Here is a 19,492-nt window from a genome sequence, read left to right on the forward strand (position 1 = left end):
GCCATATTGACAAACATCCCAAACAGTCTTCCAGTCGGATTTTCATAGTACATTGAAAGGCTGCAACATTCGGAGATGAAGAATACGGAATTTGTATTTACTTCGTTGGATAAAGTATGGAAATACAGTGGTTGAACCTTGGGGCAGAGAAAAAAGCTCATCTTCCACCCCCACCCCTGTTTTTTTTCAGTTTGTTTACTGACGCATAGGTTTTGGCGCCAGTATTTATCTTTGTGCCTGCAAAGCATGCCTGTGTAGTGCTACATATATTCGACGGCAGAAGTTAGTTGTGGCGGCACCTACCAACATCTTTCAGAACTTCCGCTTACTTTGCACTTGATTCTAAGCCGCAGGCAGTGTTTTGGATTACAAAAACCGTAAAAAAGTGCAGCTTAGATTCAAGTAAACACAATATGTCTTTTGTGAATCTCGGGAAGCATACTTGCCAACCACTTAGTGGTTTTACAAAGCTTTTGGGAATATATATTACCATCTGTAGATGTACCTGGTATCTTGTAATAGTACACTGTACCAGATGCATAAAAATTGCTACAACAAACAGTTTTTGTTTATTGTCAGATCACTACTATCGTCACTTGTGTAGTTGGAAAAAAAAATTGCCTCATTTTCACAGAGGAAAATACCAGCTCACAAAAGGGCTCTAGGAGAAATACACTACCACTACAGTTTTTGTACTAAACCACAAAAATAAAATTACAAAAATAAATAAATAAACAAACTGATCACATGTCCAATATAACATCAAAAAATTTGACGTTGCAAAGGGATTAAAGCGTTAATGCTTAAAGACTGCCCAGGCATTGTTACTTTACAGTAAGAATGCTTGTCAGCATGGAAAGTTACCACACAATTGGCAAACGCTACAGCGACATCAAATGAACATTCCACAGCCTTTGCAGTAACAAAATGTTAAAAATCAGCACTACAGAGATTGCTCAGAGCCAACAACAACTGATGACTGCTAACTTCAAATTATAGCTGACAGGTAATACCTCGGGAACTTACTGTAACTGCACTGTGACTTTTTTTGCAGATAATGGGGAGAGCTGTGTTGACTCACACGGTACACAACCATCTCAACACATTCAGTGGGGTCTCTAGGTGTCCATTATGTACTACAGTACAAACCCCCGAGGAATGTAGTGCACAAAGAATCGTGGTGTACATGGAAACCGGTGGATGGCAAGCGACAATCTTGTTAAGGAGCACTAGTGAGAAAATTTAGAGAAATGGCTGTTGACGCTGACTGCAGAACAATCTACTGCGACTAATAGGCATATAGACAAGTCATTTTGCCCTCACTCTGTTTGTGGTGCAATAGGAAAGGAAATTACTAGTGGTATTGTATTCCTTTCACAATAAGTGAAGCATTTCTTTGATACCTGATGATCCTTGTAGAAGGGTGCGGAAATGGCCAGGTACCAATGCATGTCTCAAGTGTGAAGACCCACAGATTCAGCACATAGTTGAGTCAGTCTGGTTTTGGTCTGGTGTCACCTATGGATATCAAATGCCTCTAACAACTAGTAAGTATAATTTGAGAGCTGTGCAGTATCAGAACTGAATCCTCCAACCTACTGTCTAGCCAACATAATGTCAAAATTTCAGCAATGGGTCTCTCGACTAATAGTGCACTATGGCATAGGTCCTGTTCTTAGCATGCATTTATTGTAATTTCCTGCTTAATGCAAAGTCCTAAGCAATTGGAAAAAAGCACGGTAATTCCTGTATATAAGAAGAGTAAAAAAATGGACCCACAACATTACAATCCAATATCCTTAACAATGGTTTGCTGCAGAATTCTTGAATGTATTTTCACTTTGATTTCCATGAGACAGAAAAGCTTCTGTTCACAAATCAGCACAGATTTAGAAATCATCGTTCATGTGAAACTCGACTTGCTCCTTTCTCACAAGATATCCTGCAAATCAGCGATGAAGGGAACAGGCAGATTCCACATTGCTGTTTCCAGAAAGTGTTTGCCACAGTGCGCCACTGCAGACTGTTGATGAAGGTCTGAAATTACAGATTAGGTTTCAAGATATGTGAATGGCTCGAGATGACTTCTTGTGTAGTAGAAGCCAGAATGTCGTCCTTGATGGTGAGTGTTCATCAGAGGCAGGGGTATTGGGGTTATTCTCAGGAGTGCCCCGGGGAAGTATGATAGGATCACTCTCATTCTCTATACAGGATGTTACAAAAAGGTACGGCCAAACTTTCAGGAAACATTCCTCACACACAAATAAAGAAAATACGTTATGTGGACATGTGTCCGGAAATGCTTAATTTCCATGTTAGAGCTCATTTTAGTTTCGTCAGTATGTACTGTACTTCCTCGATTCACCGCCAGTTGGCCCAATTGAAGGAAGGTAATGTTGACTTCGGTGCTTGTGTTGACATGCGACTCATTGCTCTACAGTAACAGCATCAAGCACATCACTACGTAGCATCAACAGGTTAGTGTTTGTCAGGAACGTGGTTTTGCAGTCAGTGCAATGTTTACAAATGCAGAGTTGGCAGATGCCCATTTGATGTATGGATTAGCACTGGGCAATAGCCATGGCGCGGTACGTTTGTATCGAGACAAATTTCCAGAACGAAGGTGTCCCGACAGGAAGACGTTCGAAGAAATTGATCGGCATCTTATGGAGCACGGAACATTCCAGCCAGACCTAGAATGACGAGGACACCTGCAATGGACGAGGCAATTCTTCGTGCAGTTGACGATAACCCTAATGTCAGTGTCAGAGAAGTTACTGCTGTACAAGATAACATTGACCACGTCACTGTATGGAGAGTGCTACGGGAGAACCAGTTGTTTCCATACCATGTACAGCGTGTGCAGGCACTATCAGCAGCTGATTGGCCTCCACGGGTACACTTGTGCAAATGGTTCTCCAACATTGTGTCAATCCTCATTTCAGTGCAAATGTTCTCTTTATGGATGAGGTTTCATTCCAACGTGATCAAATTGTAAATTTTCACTGTCAACTTGAGTGGGCTGACGAGAATCTGCACGCAATTGTGCAATCACGTCATCGACACATATTTTCTGTGAACGTTTGGGCAGGCATTGTTGGTGATGTCTTGATTGGGCCCCATGTTCTTCCACCTACACTCTATGGAGCATGTTATCATGATTTCATACCTGTGCTGCTAGAACATGTGCCTTTACAAGTACAACACAACATGTGGTTCATGCACGATGGAGCTCCTGCACATTTCAGTCGAAGTGTTCGTACGCTTCTCAACAACAGATTCAGTGACCGATGGATTGGTAGAGGCCGACCAATAGCATGGCCTCCACACACTCCCAACCTCAACCCTCTTGACTTTCATTTATGGGGGCATTTGAATACTGTTGTCTACGCAACCCCGGTACCAAATGTAGAGACTCTTCATGCTCATATTGTGGACGGCTGTGATACAATACGCCATTCTCCAGGGCTGCATCAGCGCATCAGGGATTCCATGCGACGGAGGGTGGATGCATGTATCCTCACTAATGGAAGACATTTTGAACATTTCCTGTAACAAAGTGTTTGAAGTCATGCTGGTACATTCTGTTCCTGTGTGTTTCCATTCCATGATTAATGTGATTTGAAGAAAAGTAATAAAATAAGCTCTAACATGGAAAGTAAGCATTTTCGGACACATGTCCACATAACATATTTTCTTTCTTCGTGTGTGAGGAATGTTTCCTGAAAGTTTGGCAGTACCTTTTTGTAACATCCTGTATAGACTGGTGGTCCAAAACATTATGACCTGCTTAATAGCTTGTTTGTCCATCTTTGGGACAAAATACATCACTGATTCTGCGTATCAGGGATCAGACAGCTTGTTGTTAGGTTTGAGGAGGTATGAAACATTAGATGTCTACACACAGGTCTTGTAATTCACGTAAATAACATATCACTGATTTGCATACGTGGTAATGATGCTTGATAGCGATCCAGATGGGTTCTTTAGGTTTACATCAGGCAAATTTGTCCACCAAGACATCAACATGACGTCACTATAATGCTTTTCAAACCTCTGTAGCATGATTCTGGCTCTGAGACACAGACATTTACACTGCTGAAAGATTACATCGCTGTCGGGGAAGACATCAAGCATGAATCAGAGGCTGAGACGGTTCTGCGACCGTGTGGGCTGCAGATTCCTCGACTTGCACCATAGGGTGGTGGGGTTTCGGGTTCCGCTGGATAGGTCAGGAGTCCACTACACGCAACAAGCGGCTACACGGGTAGCAGGGGTTGTGTGGCGTGGGCTGGGCGGTTTTTTAGGTTAGATGGCCTTGGGCAAGTACAGAAAGGGCAACAGCCTCAACGGGTGCGGGGCAAAGTCAGGACATGCGGGGACCAAGCAGCAATCGGTATTGTAATTGTCAACTGTCGAAGCTGCGTTGGTAAAGTACCGGAACTTCAAGCGCTGATAGAAAGCACCGAAGCTGAAATCGTTATAGGTACAGAAAGCTGGCTTAAGCCAGAGATAAATTCTGCCGAAATTTTTACAAAGGTACACACGGTATTTAGAAAGGATAGATTGCATGCAACCGGTGGTGGAGTGTTCATCGCTGTTAGTAGTAGTTCATCCTGTAGTGAAGTAGAAGTGGATAGTTCCTGTGAATTATTATGGGTGGAGGTTACACTAAACAACCGAACTAGGTTAATAATTGGCTCCTTTTACCGACCTCCCGACTCAGCAGCATTAGTGGCAGAACAACTGAGAGAAAATTTGGAATACATTTCACATAAATTTTCTCAGCATGTTATAGTCTTAGGTGGAGATTTCAATTTACCAGATATAGACTGGGACACTCAGATGTTTAGGACGGGTGGTAGGGACAGAGCATCGAGTGACATTATACTGAGTGCACTATCCGAAAATTACCTCGAGCAATTAAACAGAGAACCGACTCGTGGAGATAACATCTTGGACCTACTGATAACAAACAGACCCGAACTTTTCGAATCTGTATGTACAGAACACGGAATCAGTGATCATAAGGCCGTTGCAGCATCCCTGAATATGGAAGTTAATAGGAATATAAAAAAAGGGAGGAAGGTTTATCTGTTTAGCAAGAGTAATAGAAGGCAGATTTCAGACTACCTAACAGATCAAAACGAAAATTTCTGTTCCGACACTGACAATGTTGAGTGTTTATGGAAAAAGTTCAAGGCAATCGTAAAATGCGTTTTAGACAGGTACGTGCCGAGTAAAACTGTGAGGGACGGGAAAAACCCACCGTGGTACAACAACAAAGTTAGGAAACTACTGCGAAAGCAAAGAGAGCTCCACTCCAAGTTTAAACGCAGCCAAAACCTCTCAGACAAACTGAAGCTAAACGATGTCAAAGTTAGCGTAAGGAGGGCTATGCGTGAAGCGTTCATTGAATTCGAAAGTAAAATTCTATGTACCGACTTGACAGAAAATCCTAGGAAGTTCTGGTCTTACGTTAAATCAGTAAGTGGCTCGAAACAGCATATCCAGACACTACGGGATGATGATGGCATTGAAACAGAGGATGACACGCGTAAAGCTGAAATACTAAACACCTTTTTCCAAAGCTGTTTCACAGAGGAAGACCGCACTGCAGTTCCTTCTCTAAATCCTCGCACAAACGAAAAAATGGCTGACATCGAAATAAGTGTCCAAGGAATAGAAAAGCAACTGGAATCACTCAATAGAGGAAAGTCCACTGGACCTGACGGGATACCAATTCGATTCTACACAGAGTACGCGAAAGAACTTGCCCCCCTTCTAACAGCCGTGTACCGCAAGTCTCTAGAGGAACGGAGGGTTCCAAATGATTGGAAAAGAGCACAGATAGTCCCAGTCTTCAAGAAGGGTCGTCGAGCAGATGCGCAAAACTATAGACCTATATCTCTTACGTCGATCTCTTGTAGAATTTTAGAACATGTTTTTTGCTCGCGTATCATGTCATTTCTGGAAACCCAGAATCTACTATGTAGGAATCAACATGGATTCCGGAAACAGCGATCGTGTGAGACCCAACTCGCCTTATTTGTTCATGAGACCCAGAAAATATTAGATACAGGCTCCCAGGTAGATGCTATTTTTCTTGACTTCCGGAAGGCGTTCGATACAGTTCCGCACTGTCGCCTGATAAACAAAGTAAGAGCCTACGGAATATCAGACCAGCTGTGTGGCTGGATTGAAGAGTTTTTAGCAAACAGAACACAGCATGTTGTTATCAATGGAGAGACGTCTACAGACGTTAAAGTAACCTCTGGCGTGCCACAGGGGAGTGTTATGGGACCATTGCTTTTCACAATATATATAAATGACTTAGTAGATAGTGTCGGAAGTTCCATGCGGCTTTTCGCGGATGATGCTGTAGTATACAGAGAAGTTGCTGCATTAGAAAATTGTAGCGAAATACAGGAAGATCTGCAGCGGATAGGCACTTGGTGCAGGGAGTGGCAACTGACCCTTAACATAGACAAATGTAATGTATTGCGAATACATAGAAAGAAGGATCCTTTATTGTATGATTATATGATAGCGGAACAAACACTGGTAGCAGTTACTTCTGTAAAATATCTGGGAGTATGCGTACGGAACGATTTGAAGTGGAATGATCATATAAAACTAATTGTTGGTAAGGCGGGTACCAGGTTGAGATTCATTGGGAGAGTGCTTAGAAAATGTAGTCCATCAACAAAGGAGGTGGTTTACAAAACACTCGTTCGACCTATACTTGAGTATTGCTCATCAGTGTGGGATCCGTACCAGGTCGGGTTGACGGAGGAGATAGAGAAGATCCAAAGAAGAGCGGCGCGTTTCATCACTGGGTTATTTGGTAACCGTGATAGCGTTACGGAGATGTTTAATAAACTCAAGTGGCAGACTCTGCAAGAGAGGCGCTCTGCATCGCAGTGTAGCTTGCTCGCAAGGTTTCGAGAAGGTGCGTTTCTGGATGAGGTATCGAATATATTGCTTCCCCCTACTTATACTTCCCGAGGAGATCACGAATGCAAAATTAGAGAGATTAGAGCGCGCGCGGAGGCTTTCAGACAGTCGTTCTTCCCGCGAACCATACGCGACTGGAACAGGAAAGGGAGGTAATGACAGTGGCACGTAAAGTGCCCTCCGCCACACACCGTTGGGTGGCTTGCGGAGTATCAATGTAGATGTAGATGTAGATGAAGGGACATAGGTGATTCACAGCTGTCAGCATGTCTTCGATTACTACATGCAAGTGCAGGAGAATGTCTCCCAAGCATAATGCTGCTCCCACCAGCCAGCATCCGTGGTGTGCTGCACATTTGGAGCTGCCATTCACCCCGATGATGGTTTTTGTGGAGACACCTACCAACCTAGTGTAGCAAAAATGGGATTCACCCAAAGAGCCAACATTTCCATTGATTGATGGTTTAATCCGAATGGTCCTGTGCCCACTGCAATCACAACTGATGATGTTGTTGGGTAGACATGTGAACATGTAGGAGTGGTCTGCTGCGGAGCTCCGTGTTCCAGAATTTACAATGAACAGTGTGCTATGGAACACTTGTGCGTGCACCAGCATTGTGCTACAAATCACCATCTATCCACATTGCAGCCAGACATGCCTCCAAACCCCAAGTACTGTGAAGAGTCATGTATGTCTAACCATTTAGCACCTAGTGATAGATAGCTCATGAACATTTGACCAGCACTGCCGCTTTTGAGATGTGTGTCACAGGCTCAGCATAATAATAATCTGCCATTTATCAAAATCACTTATCTCAACTGATTTCCCCATTTGCAGCCCATATCTTCCCTAAAGTGAGCCCCCATCTGCGTCTGCTCTATTTACATATTTTTGTTACTGCATCACATGCCCCCAATGCCACCAGGCAGCATCCAACTCGCAGTGGGCAGTGGTCATAATGTTTTGGCTAATAAGTGTACATTAAGGATCTGACAGCCAATGTGGCCAGCACTATGAGGCTGTTTGCTGATGACGCTATTGTGTATGAGCAAATGTCGCCATTGAGTGACTATAGGAGGCTATAAGATGACTTGGACAAAATTTGTGATTGGTGAGATGAATGGAAGCTTACTGTAAATATAAAAAAATGTAGGTTAATGCAGATGAGAAGGAAAAAAAAATCCCATGATGTTTGAATACAGCATCAGTAGTATGCTGCTTGACAGTCATGTCAATTAAATACCTAGGCATAATGTTCCAAAGCAGTAAAACATGAAACAAGCAAAATTGGTTGTAGGGAAGGCAAATGGACAAATTGGTTTATTGCAAGAATTTTAGGAAAGTGTAGCTTATCTCTAAAGGACACAACACTAGTGTGACCCATTCTTTAGCATTGCTTGAGTGTTTGGAATCTGCACGACATTGGATTAAAGGAAGACATTGAACCAATTCAGAGATTTGTCACCAGTAAGTTTGACCAGCACATAAGTATTATAGAGATGCTTCATGAACTCAAATAGCAACCCCTGGAGGGAAGATGATATTCTTTTCACAAAACACTATTAAACTATTTAGGTACCTCGCACTTGAAGCTGACTTTAGGTCGATCCTACAGCGACCAATTTACAATTCATGTAAAGGCCACAAAGACAAGAGAAATTAGGGCTTGTACAGAGGTATATAGACTATCATTTTTCCTAGCACTATTTGTCAGTGGAACAGGGCAAGAAATTACTAAGGTGGCTTGTGGGGTATGTACGTAATTTTAATCAGCATGATAGATACATTTTTGTACATGTTTACATTCAAGGAACTTTGTTGTGCTGTTCTTTTTTAATAAAAACAAATACAAAGCTCGTGTGGGGTATGTACGTAATTTTAATCAGCATGATGGATACATTTTGTACATGTTTACTTTCAAGGAACTTTGTTGTGCTGTTCTTTTTTAATAAAAACAAATACGAAGCTCGTGCTTATTCACTCCATTCCTGGCTGATGAAAGTATCTATTGTAATTATCATCTTTCTCATGTTCCCAGTACCTCGGAAACTCTCTGTCAATTGCATTTCTTTTTATTTGGCATTTATGGTGTGGACATCTTGGAATTCACGAGCATCTATTCTGTTATCAGAAACATTACATTCTCTTCAGACCATTCTGCTGCTCAAAGATCTTGAGTTGAAGACAAAAGTTCACTGATGAAACACCAGAATTTAGCTCTTTCTCTCCTGCTCTCACCAATGCAGAGATGATGGAGACTTCGTTTGACAGTTCATCGAAGGACTGATAATGGGCAGAACACGAGTGAACACCTGTGAATGCTAACCAAATGCAACAGAATGGTGTCTGCTTGTGCTCAGCTACTGTTCAGAGCCACAGAGAATTCTTGTTCATTTGTGTCCGCTCCAGTGAAAAATGAGTTTCAGACCTGCAGTCCAGTCTTTTAAGTTTAGTAGGCAGATGGATCAGTCATGTTTTGGGCCAGTATGGTATACAGATGTCTGACACATATCATTTCTAATGAGGCTATTTGAGGGCTGTGCAATTTGATGACAGGATCCTCGAAACTACTGACCTGTCATATAGTCGACATTTGGATGATCATTGGTTGTGTTTCAAGATGACAATGCACAAGTACACCATGGGATATGAATGATGGAGGAAATCAAAGTCAAAATGAGGGCAGCTCAGTCTGTATTATTGTAAAATATTAGGAGAGAGAGAGTCACGGACATGATATGCAAGTTGAGATGGTAATCACAAAAAGAAATACTTTTTTGCTGTGGCAAGATCTTTTCACAAAATTCCAGTCTCCAACTTCATCCTCCAAATGCAAAAACATTTTAATTTTCATAGCACTCACCTTCATAGGGAAAAATGATCGTTATAATAAAACACAACAAATCAGAGATCACACAAAGCAATTTAAGTGTTACTTTTCCCCACACATTGTTCAAGAGTGGAACGGTAGAGAAACAGTATGAAAGTGGTTTGATAAATCCTCTGTCAGGCACTGATTTGTGAAATGCAGAGTAGTCATATAGATGCAGACATTTCATATCCCATAAGCACGGTGGTTGTGGTGGTCTAGTGGGTAGCGCACTAGACTCCAATCAGGAGGTCCTGGGCTCGATTCCCCATAAAACATAAAAGTGGGGATTTTTCCTTGTTCCAGTGACTGCAGGATCGCCCCAGGTGACACCAACCTGCTATCAGATGACTCCTGGGGATGTTTCCCAGGGGTAGAAGGAAGCTGGGGTGATAGGCCATAACCCTCTCCCTCCTAGTGCCACGGTGAACAAAGGCTGCACCCTACCTGCTGTCAGGACAACAGCCCAGTCACTGCCTGCCATCATAGACCTTACTTTAACTTTTATGTTGTATGCGTCTGAACAATTACTTTAACACAGTACAAATACAGAAATGAACAAGACCAGAATAATTAACATATTCTGTTGGATTTTCTGTTGCGGCTATATCATAAATTAAACAACAACAGAAAGACATCTTCAATCAATTTTCTAAAATTCATGACATAAAAGTATTGTATAAATCATTAAAACTCTACTGTACTCTATCGAAATTGTAATACTCCTGGGTAGACGCCAACGTTAGCATGCAGCTAGAGCCAGTGTTGACATGATTTTTAGGCTGTTGTCCACATCCAACTAGATGAATAGCAGACTGGTATGCACACCCCACATCAGTTACATGATCCTCAAACATTTTGAAAACATTGTCACACTTTCACACACGATAATATTAGATACATACAGATACAGGGTACATACCTTTCACCCTGGTGTGGGTTGGAAGGTTGGGGGGGAGGGGGGAGGTGGCATGGAAAGGGCATCTGGCCACAATTTACCACTAATACTGCCAAATCCACATTAACATGCTGAGACTGTGATAGCAGGGGATAAAGACTAAGAAAAAGAAAAAGTAAAATGTATCAAAGTTGTGAGGTAAAAGTTTGTGCCCACTGCCAGAAGAAAATTCACTCCAGATTTAATGTTGCAACAGTGCATATGGAGTACATGAAATGATCACATTTACAGATCAATACTGCAAATGCTTCTCAGCTAGCACGTATCGACCCATGCCAAAACACACACATTAGTATGTGGTGTAGCCCTCACTGGTGACAATGCAGGCACTGACTATAGCATTCAGTCGATAGTACAGATGGCAAAAACTGTCCTGAGATAAATTATGTCACACATGCTCAATCTGTTCAGATAGTTATGTAAGAGTTGTTGGTTGACAAGTTGCACGAGTCACTTCTCATCCCATGTTCCCACATGTGCTCGGTTGGAGACAAACTCGTAGAACATGGTGGCCCGGGAAGTCACTGTTCATCTTTCTGAGAACACTGAGTTTCGTGGGCAGTGTGTGGGTCAACACTGTACTGTTGGAACAGTACATTACCTTCCAGTTGCAAGAATGCAAAAATAACGGGTGTAACATCATTCTGTATGTACCAAGTGCAGAAACACCACAGACGAATGAGAGTTGTAGTTTATCGCACCCCAGACCATAAGGCCTGGGGTGGGGCCACTGTATCTTGGACTAATGCACTCTACAAGAGAGTGCTCACCAGATTTATGTCATTTGCTGATACGACCATCACTTGTCTGCGAGCGGAATCTGCTTTCATCACTTACAACCATGGCGTGCCATGCCATCCTCAAAGAGATCCTCTGATGGCACCACTCGAACCATGCATGTCAGTGCTGAGGCACGATTGGAAGACGGGATAGATGTGTGCACGTCCGTAATGCAACTGGCAATAACTGCTTCGCAACAGTTTGTGTTGACACATCTGGGCCTCACAAGACCTTTTATCTGTGCTGTGGTAGCCGTATGATCTGCAACTGCTGCCCTTTCAGTACAACAATCCTAGTGAGCATCTGTGCTGTGTGGATGTCCAGAACCTCGACTACGTGTGTGAGAATGTTCACGTGACTACTGATACTAGCAATGTTGCATAACTGACGCAGCACATCCAACTTGTGTGGCAATTCCCCCGAAAGGACCATCCTGCCACTCGGAAGCCCACAATTTTACCCCTTTTTAAACTCACTCGTTGGCCATAAGAATCACGAGTGTGCCTTCCTGGCATGGTTGCCTGCTTGCTTCACATGTCTGCATCACACTGGCTGTGAGCATTTCCTATTAAAGGGTAGACACATATAGCACTCTGATAGCTATGCCATTACACTATCTGTTGGCGGATGACACTGAAACCATTGCCAGTACATCTACTATTCCCAGGTGACATGTGTTGTCATCAGAACAAAATTGACATTGTGTTTCCAGGTGTACAATATAAGCTGTATCAGCAGAAACATGTGACTAAAAAGATGCTAGCCTTACATTATTCTTGCACATTATCATTATCTTTGATGTTAATATGACAAGAAACATGAAAAATGCAATATTGAAAGTGAAGTTCATGGGAGAGATCTATGAACCGTTCAAAGTAAAGACAGGAGTGAGGCATGAGGATGGCCATCACCCACTCTATTTAACTCAGTTTTGGAGAAAATAATCAGGACATGGGACAAAAGAGACAGATGGGTGAAGACTGAACTGTCGCCCTCCAAGTGCCGTGCCAAACAAAGACTGCACTCTACGTGTAGTCAGATCATGTCACACACCACACCATGACTTTCGAAATATATATGCACATGTAGATAAAATGTCTGGCCTTTGCTGATGATATAGCCATCATAACAAATAACAGAAAAGAAGACAAAAAAGCTCTACAAACTCTTTATCAAATCTCAATCAAAACGGGACTACAAATCTCAAATGAAAAAAACTTGTACATTGACACAATGTAAAGAGACAGACACCCACTGGTAACAAAGTATGGGAAGATATCACATGAAGAAAGTTTCCAGTGCATGGAAGAGATTACACAGAAAATAAGACTGAACTCAACATCCAATGAAAAAAGAATCACAAAACTACATAAGGTATTCAGACTTATATGGAACAATTATAACAAAAGAAGTTTTTCCATCAATGCCAAATTAAGACACTGTAGTACAGTAGTTACCACAGGCCTTGTACACCTCAGAACAACAGCCATGAAGGGAAGAACAAAAATCAAAGAGATGGAAAAACAGAAGGAAAGATCTACAGGCCAGTTCAGAGAGAGGGGATCTGGATAAACATATTGACAAAAGAACTGTACAAATACAAACAGAGGATTAAAAACAGCACCAGGTAAAGAAGGACAAGGTTCTAGAGACACATACAAATTATGCACAAAAACAGACTTACCAAGAATATTTTTTATATAGTTATGACTAATAAAGTGAAAACCAACTGGGTATAGGAAACCATGGAGGACCTCAAGAAACAAAACATCTCCACAGAAGACATCACAGACAGGAAAAAATACAGAGTAAAAAACTGGAAAACAGAAATTTCAGCAGATATTGAAAGAGAAGAAAATGGGGAAGAACGGTACAGAAGAGAGGAAGAGGAATCACAATGAATATATGAGAAGTTTTTGAAAGACAAATGAAATAGACAAAAAAAAAGCCTTGAAAATTGATGGTGCTCTATTTAAGGGGGTATTAATTAACAATAATTCAATATAATAATAATAATAATAATAACAATAACAATAATAAGAAGAACTAAAAGAAAAATATAGACAAAGACTAACAGAAATACTGAAAACAGAATTGACAGCAAGAAACAAGACAAAAGCTATAAATACTTATGCCATACCAATATTGACCTACTCATTTGGAGTAGTGAAATGGAGTAACACAGACCTAGAAGCACTCAATACACTTACACGATCACAATGCCACAAATATAGAATACATCACATACATTCAGCAACAGAAAGATTCACATTAAGCAGAAAGAAAGCAGGAAGGGGATTTATCGACAGAAAAAAACTACATTATGGACAGGTAGACAATTTAAGAAATTTCTTTCTAGAATGAGCAGAAACTAGCAAAATACACAAAGCAATCACTCATATAAATACATCGGCTACACCACTGCAACTTCATAACCACTTCTACAACCCTTTAGATCACATAACATCAACAGATACGAAGAAAGTAAATTGGAAAAAGAAAACACTTCATGGCAAGCACCCGTATCATCTAACACAGCCACACATCGATCAAGACGCATCCAACACATGGCTAAGAAAAGGCAATATATACAGTGAGACAGAAGGATTCATGATTGCAATACAGGATCAAACAATAAACACCAGGTATTACAGCAAGCATATTATTAAAGATCCCAATACCACAACGGATAAATGCAGACTTTGTAAACAACAAATAGAAACAGTAGATCACATCACAAGCAGATGTACAATACTAGCAAATACAGAATACCCCAGAAGACATGACAATGTCGCAAAAATAATACATCAACAGCTTGCCTTACAACATAAACTTTTAAAACAACATGTTCCTACATACAAGTATACACCACAAAATGTACTGGAGAATGATGAATACAAATTATACTGGAACAGAACCATTATAACAGATAAAACAACGCCACATAACAAACCTGACATCATACTCACCAATAAAAAGAAGAAATTAACACAACTAATCGAAATATCCATACCCAATACAACAAATATACAAAAGAAAATAGGAGAAAAAATTGAAAAATACATCCAACTGGCTGAGGAAGTCAAAGACATGTGGCATCAGGATAAAGTTGACATTATACCAATTATACTATCAACTACAGGAGTCATACCACACAATATCCACCAGTACATCAATGCAATACAGCTACATCCAAACATATATATACAACTACAGAAATCAGTAATTATTGATACATGTTCAATTACCCGAAAGTTCCTAAATGCAATATAACACATACCATACAGTTGAACGGAAGTGACACTTTATCAAGGTCCACGTCACTTTCCATTTTTAACCACACTTAACGTCTGAGGAAGTAAAGAATAACAATAATAATAATGACACTGTCTCTGTCTCAAGAAATTGATCTTCGAAGATCAGCTGAAGTTATCTCCCATGTCTTACTCTGCCTCTGTCCATGTGAATAATAGTAAAATTTAGGCTTATTTGGGAAAACAGCATCAAAGAAATTGTTTATTACAAATGGAACAACAGTATTATAGATTGCACATGACAAAGATTTATTGTCACAAATTGATGTTATCACCACTCTTGATAAATCCTGTTAATACAGTACAATAAAAATAACAACACCCGATAAATCTCTGTACACACGCCACATTACCACAAGTGAAAACTACATGGAGTGGAAACAGGGAGATACTACGATGCAAAATTGTTTCCATCTTATGACCTTTTTGTTGTTGCTGTGGTAGTCTGAAGATTGGATTGCTGCAGCTCTCAATACTAATCTATCCTGTGCAAACCTCATCACCTCCACCTCTACATATCTATTACAACACCCACCCGTTTAAACCTGCTAGTTGTCGTGAAGTCTTGATCTATTTCTACAGTTTTTATACCCCTTCCCTTCCAACACACACACACACACACACACACACACACACACACACACACACACTAGCCACCAAGGAAGAGCCTACAGCTTTGATTCAACCCCCCCCCCCCCCCCCCCCCTCCCCGTCGTACCCTCATACCTCCCTAACTATGCTTTGTTCGATACTCCATCTTCCACCATCGCAACGAATTCCTCCATCCTCCATGAGATATATACATCCTAAGCACCAATCCTGTAAAACTGTTGTCAACCTTTCTGCCACAACTCTTAGCCCTGCAGACGTCTTGGTACTTTCTAAAGGCCTCACCTTTAGCCCAAAACCTAAATTCAAGTGTGCTGGACTTGTAAAGGACCTTCTTTCCTTACCTAATCTCTGCAGCTGAAATTTCTTCAATGTGCGTTACGGAGGTATGAGGGTATGACTGGAAGAGGCGGGGGGGGGGGGGGGGGGGGGGGGGGGGGGGGTTGAATCACAGTTGTAGGCTCTTCCTTGGTGGCTAGTGTGTGTGTGTTGGAAGGGAAGGGGTATAAAAACTGTTGAAATAGATCAAGACTATGCTCCAGACTGAATGTGGAAAGGCATAATCAGTCTTAAATGATGATGATGATGCATCCCACTAATAACAGCCAACAAAAACCTCACATAGAACCTTGCTTAAAACAGTTCCAGCCTCCCTCCCACCCTGAACCTCCCATTCCAGCCAGTCATCTCTTGGTTATCTTTCAGGAATTCATCACTTCTAACCCGGCCTTACTTTCCTTTCCTAAATCCTCCCTAGTGAGACCAACATCACTCCTATCTAACACACAGCTACCCATATCCTTAAAATCAATCCGTGCCTTATCATCTTTCCTACAGATAAAAGCTTCATCACAGTGTTCATGAATCATAGTGACTATGTGGCTGAGAGTCTTCACCAACTTTCTAACACCTCTGCATACAAACCTTACAACCATGATCACATCCGTGAATTCCAACAAGACTCCAGCAGGTCTCCAAGACCTTAAGTCCATCCCATAACCTGACTCCTGGATCTATCTCCCTCCTCACACCACTCCTTCCTTTTTACCTATTCGCCAACCCAACTACACAGGTCTCTCCACTTGCCCAACTGTGGCTGGGTACAATCCTCCCACTGAACATCACATGCAAACCATTGTCTGTAACCTCCCATCCTACAGTGAAGACAATGCTTACTTCCTTCACCGCCTTTCTGCAGTTCCTGTTTTGCTACCACATGACTCCTTGCTGGTTACTATGGATGCAACATCATTTTACAACATCCCCCATGCCCATGGCCTCACTTTCCAAACATCCTCCTGATACCAAACCCACCACCTCTTTCCAAATCCCCTTCCCCAAACACATCCTGACTCACAATTATTTCACTTTCATAGACCAAGTCACAGGGTGAAATGCCTAAAGCTCGCACCACAAGTATGAAGTGCTATTGATTTGCGGCTTTGACTGAATGGATTGGTAGACAGGGACTCATTACTGTTACCCAATCAACAGATTGTAAAAATCCTTTCTTGTGCAGATGTACACTTTTTAAATGAAACTGTGCTTACTGACATTAACAAACTAAAAATATGGTAAATCAGAATGTCAGTGGGGTTTGTTGCAGGATTCTAGTACAGGTTGTCAATGAGATACAGTATTTTTAAAAGTTTCCACACCAATACTAGTTTGTGCCACTCAATCTGGGTAGTTGCTAGGTATGATGTTGTTTGCTTACAGTGTGTTTGTGTGTGTGTGTGGGTAGTTGCTAGGTATGATGTTGTTTGCTTACAGTGTGTTTGTGTGTGTGGGTAGTTGCTAGGCAACCTCTTCAACCAGTTATGTGGAAGTCATAGCCTAACTCTTAGCAACATAACAGATGAAACAAGTAGTTGATCCACATGTTACCTCTTGCACAATCGCATGTGGAAATGGCATTAATCGGGCAAGTGTCCTATGCATTCTCCATTGATATAGGTGTATCCCTTTCTATAAAGAGCTGCATGGAATTGATCAAGAGAATTGTGTTAACTTCCATACATGGGCATTAAGACAGGATACTCCAGATGTATCATGTATCTTGTTTAGCGGTGAAGGAAATTTTAACAATCGTGGCCTGGTAAAGTGCTGAAATAAGCACAATTGGTCTGTTAACAATTGTCTTTGGCTGTGGCAGGTGGAATCTCAGCATCTTTGGAGTGTAAATGTGTGGTGTGAGGCAGTGAACCATCAGCTCATAGGCCCGTTTTTCTTAGAAAGAACACTGAATGCGCACAAGTATCACAGCCTCCTAACAAATCATCTTCCACGGATGCTAGAAGAGATTCCTCTGCAGACTAGGAGCAACTTGTGGTACCAATACGATGGCTGTACAACTCACAGTGCACGAAGTACAACATGGCTTCACAAACTGTTTACAAATCATTAGATTGGATGCAGAGGACCTGTATCTCGGTTGATCCATTCGCCAAATTTCATGCCTGGAGACTTTTTTTCTATGGGGAAAGCTGAAAGACTGTCTACAAGGGCATACCAACTACATCTGATGATATGCAATGATGTATTACTGCAGCCTGTCAGATTGTCCCTGCTGAAATACTGGTATGTGTGCAGCAGTCTTTCCATACCAGAATGGGAGCATATACTGGTGCTGCCAGTGGTCATTTTGAACACAGCCTGTGATGATCAATTGTCTCATTACTGGTCACAATCCACATAACTAGTGTATGGACTTGGACTGTTCTTTGGTGTGTGCTACCGCAGCTAATGTACAAGTGTTGGTGTGGGAACTTTACAGCTAATGTACAAGTGTTGGCGTGGGACCTTTTCAAAATATGATATCTCATGAATGGCTCACACTAGACTCCTGCAACAAACACCGCTGATAGACTAATTTACCCTACTTTTAGTTAATACCGATAGGCATAGTTTCATTTAAAAAAGTTTATGTTTGCACAAAAAATGCACTTTCTAATATCACTACAACCTGTTGGTTGGTTACTAGCATAAGCCCCCAACTACCAATCCATTCTGTGAAAACCACACATCAATAGCACTTTCCATTTCTGCAATGTTTGTGGTGCAGGTTTTAAGTGATTATCCCTGTATAAACAAATCTGTAGTACTGCCATGGGTACTCGCATGGTGCCATCCTATACCAGCTTTTATATTGGCCATCAGGAGAAGTCCTTCCTATCCTGTCAACACCTAAAACCCATTGTCTGATTCAGAGTAATTGAGACATTTTCATGATCTGGACTCATGGTATAGACTGCTTCTTCCATAACCTAAAAACCTACTCCCAAATCATCTTAACCTGATTATTCTCAACTCAATGCGCCATATCACTAGACATCGATATCCATAAATACATGTCAAGTGGACCAACCACCAACAGTACCTCCCTCCACTTTGACAGCCGTCACCCATTCCATGTCAAAAAGGCTCTTCCATGCAGCCTTGTCACACGTGGACTCACTATCCCCAGTGGAAAGCAGGAGTTGTCTAAATATGGCAATAGCACTACCAGAGCCACAGTATCCTATCCGTCTCATTCATAAATAGACCTCCCGTGCCATCTCCTCATTTCACACCTGTAACCCTGCTAACCAGACAATGGTCAGCACTCATCTAATCACCCAGGCCTTGAAAAGCTCAACCACATCCTTCACTGGGGCTTTGGCTATCTCAGATGGGGTATACTGTACTCAAGATACTACCCTATTCCTGCAAAGTAATGTTCCACTGCCCACACAATCTAGAGAACATCCTTGTCCGCCCCTAATCCTGTGAGTGACCCAGGTGCAAGACCTGTCCCACAGATCCACCCACCACCTCCTACAGCAGTCCAGTCGCAGGAATCTCCCACCATATAAAAGGCACGATCATGTGCAAAAGCAACCTGTTAAAAATCAGCTATGCTGCAATTACCATACAATTTTCCATGTAGGGATGACAAGTAACCAACTGTTCACTCGCAGTAATGTCCAGCACCAAACTGTGGCAAACCACAGACTTGACATTGC

General features: G+C 41.7%; 1 pseudogene; it reads right to left on the minus strand.

Annotated features, from left to right (window-relative positions):
- Positions 1 to 19,492, minus strand: part of LOC126484186 (molybdenum cofactor biosynthesis protein 1-like) — a 104,864-nt pseudogene that overhangs the window by 12,875 nt on the left and 72,497 nt on the right.

This window comes from Schistocerca serialis, chromosome 6, assembly GCF_023864345.2.
Source record: "Schistocerca serialis cubense isolate TAMUIC-IGC-003099 chromosome 6, iqSchSeri2.2, whole genome shotgun sequence".
In the NCBI taxonomy this organism is placed as follows: Eukaryota; Metazoa; Arthropoda; class Insecta; order Orthoptera; family Acrididae; genus Schistocerca; species Schistocerca serialis.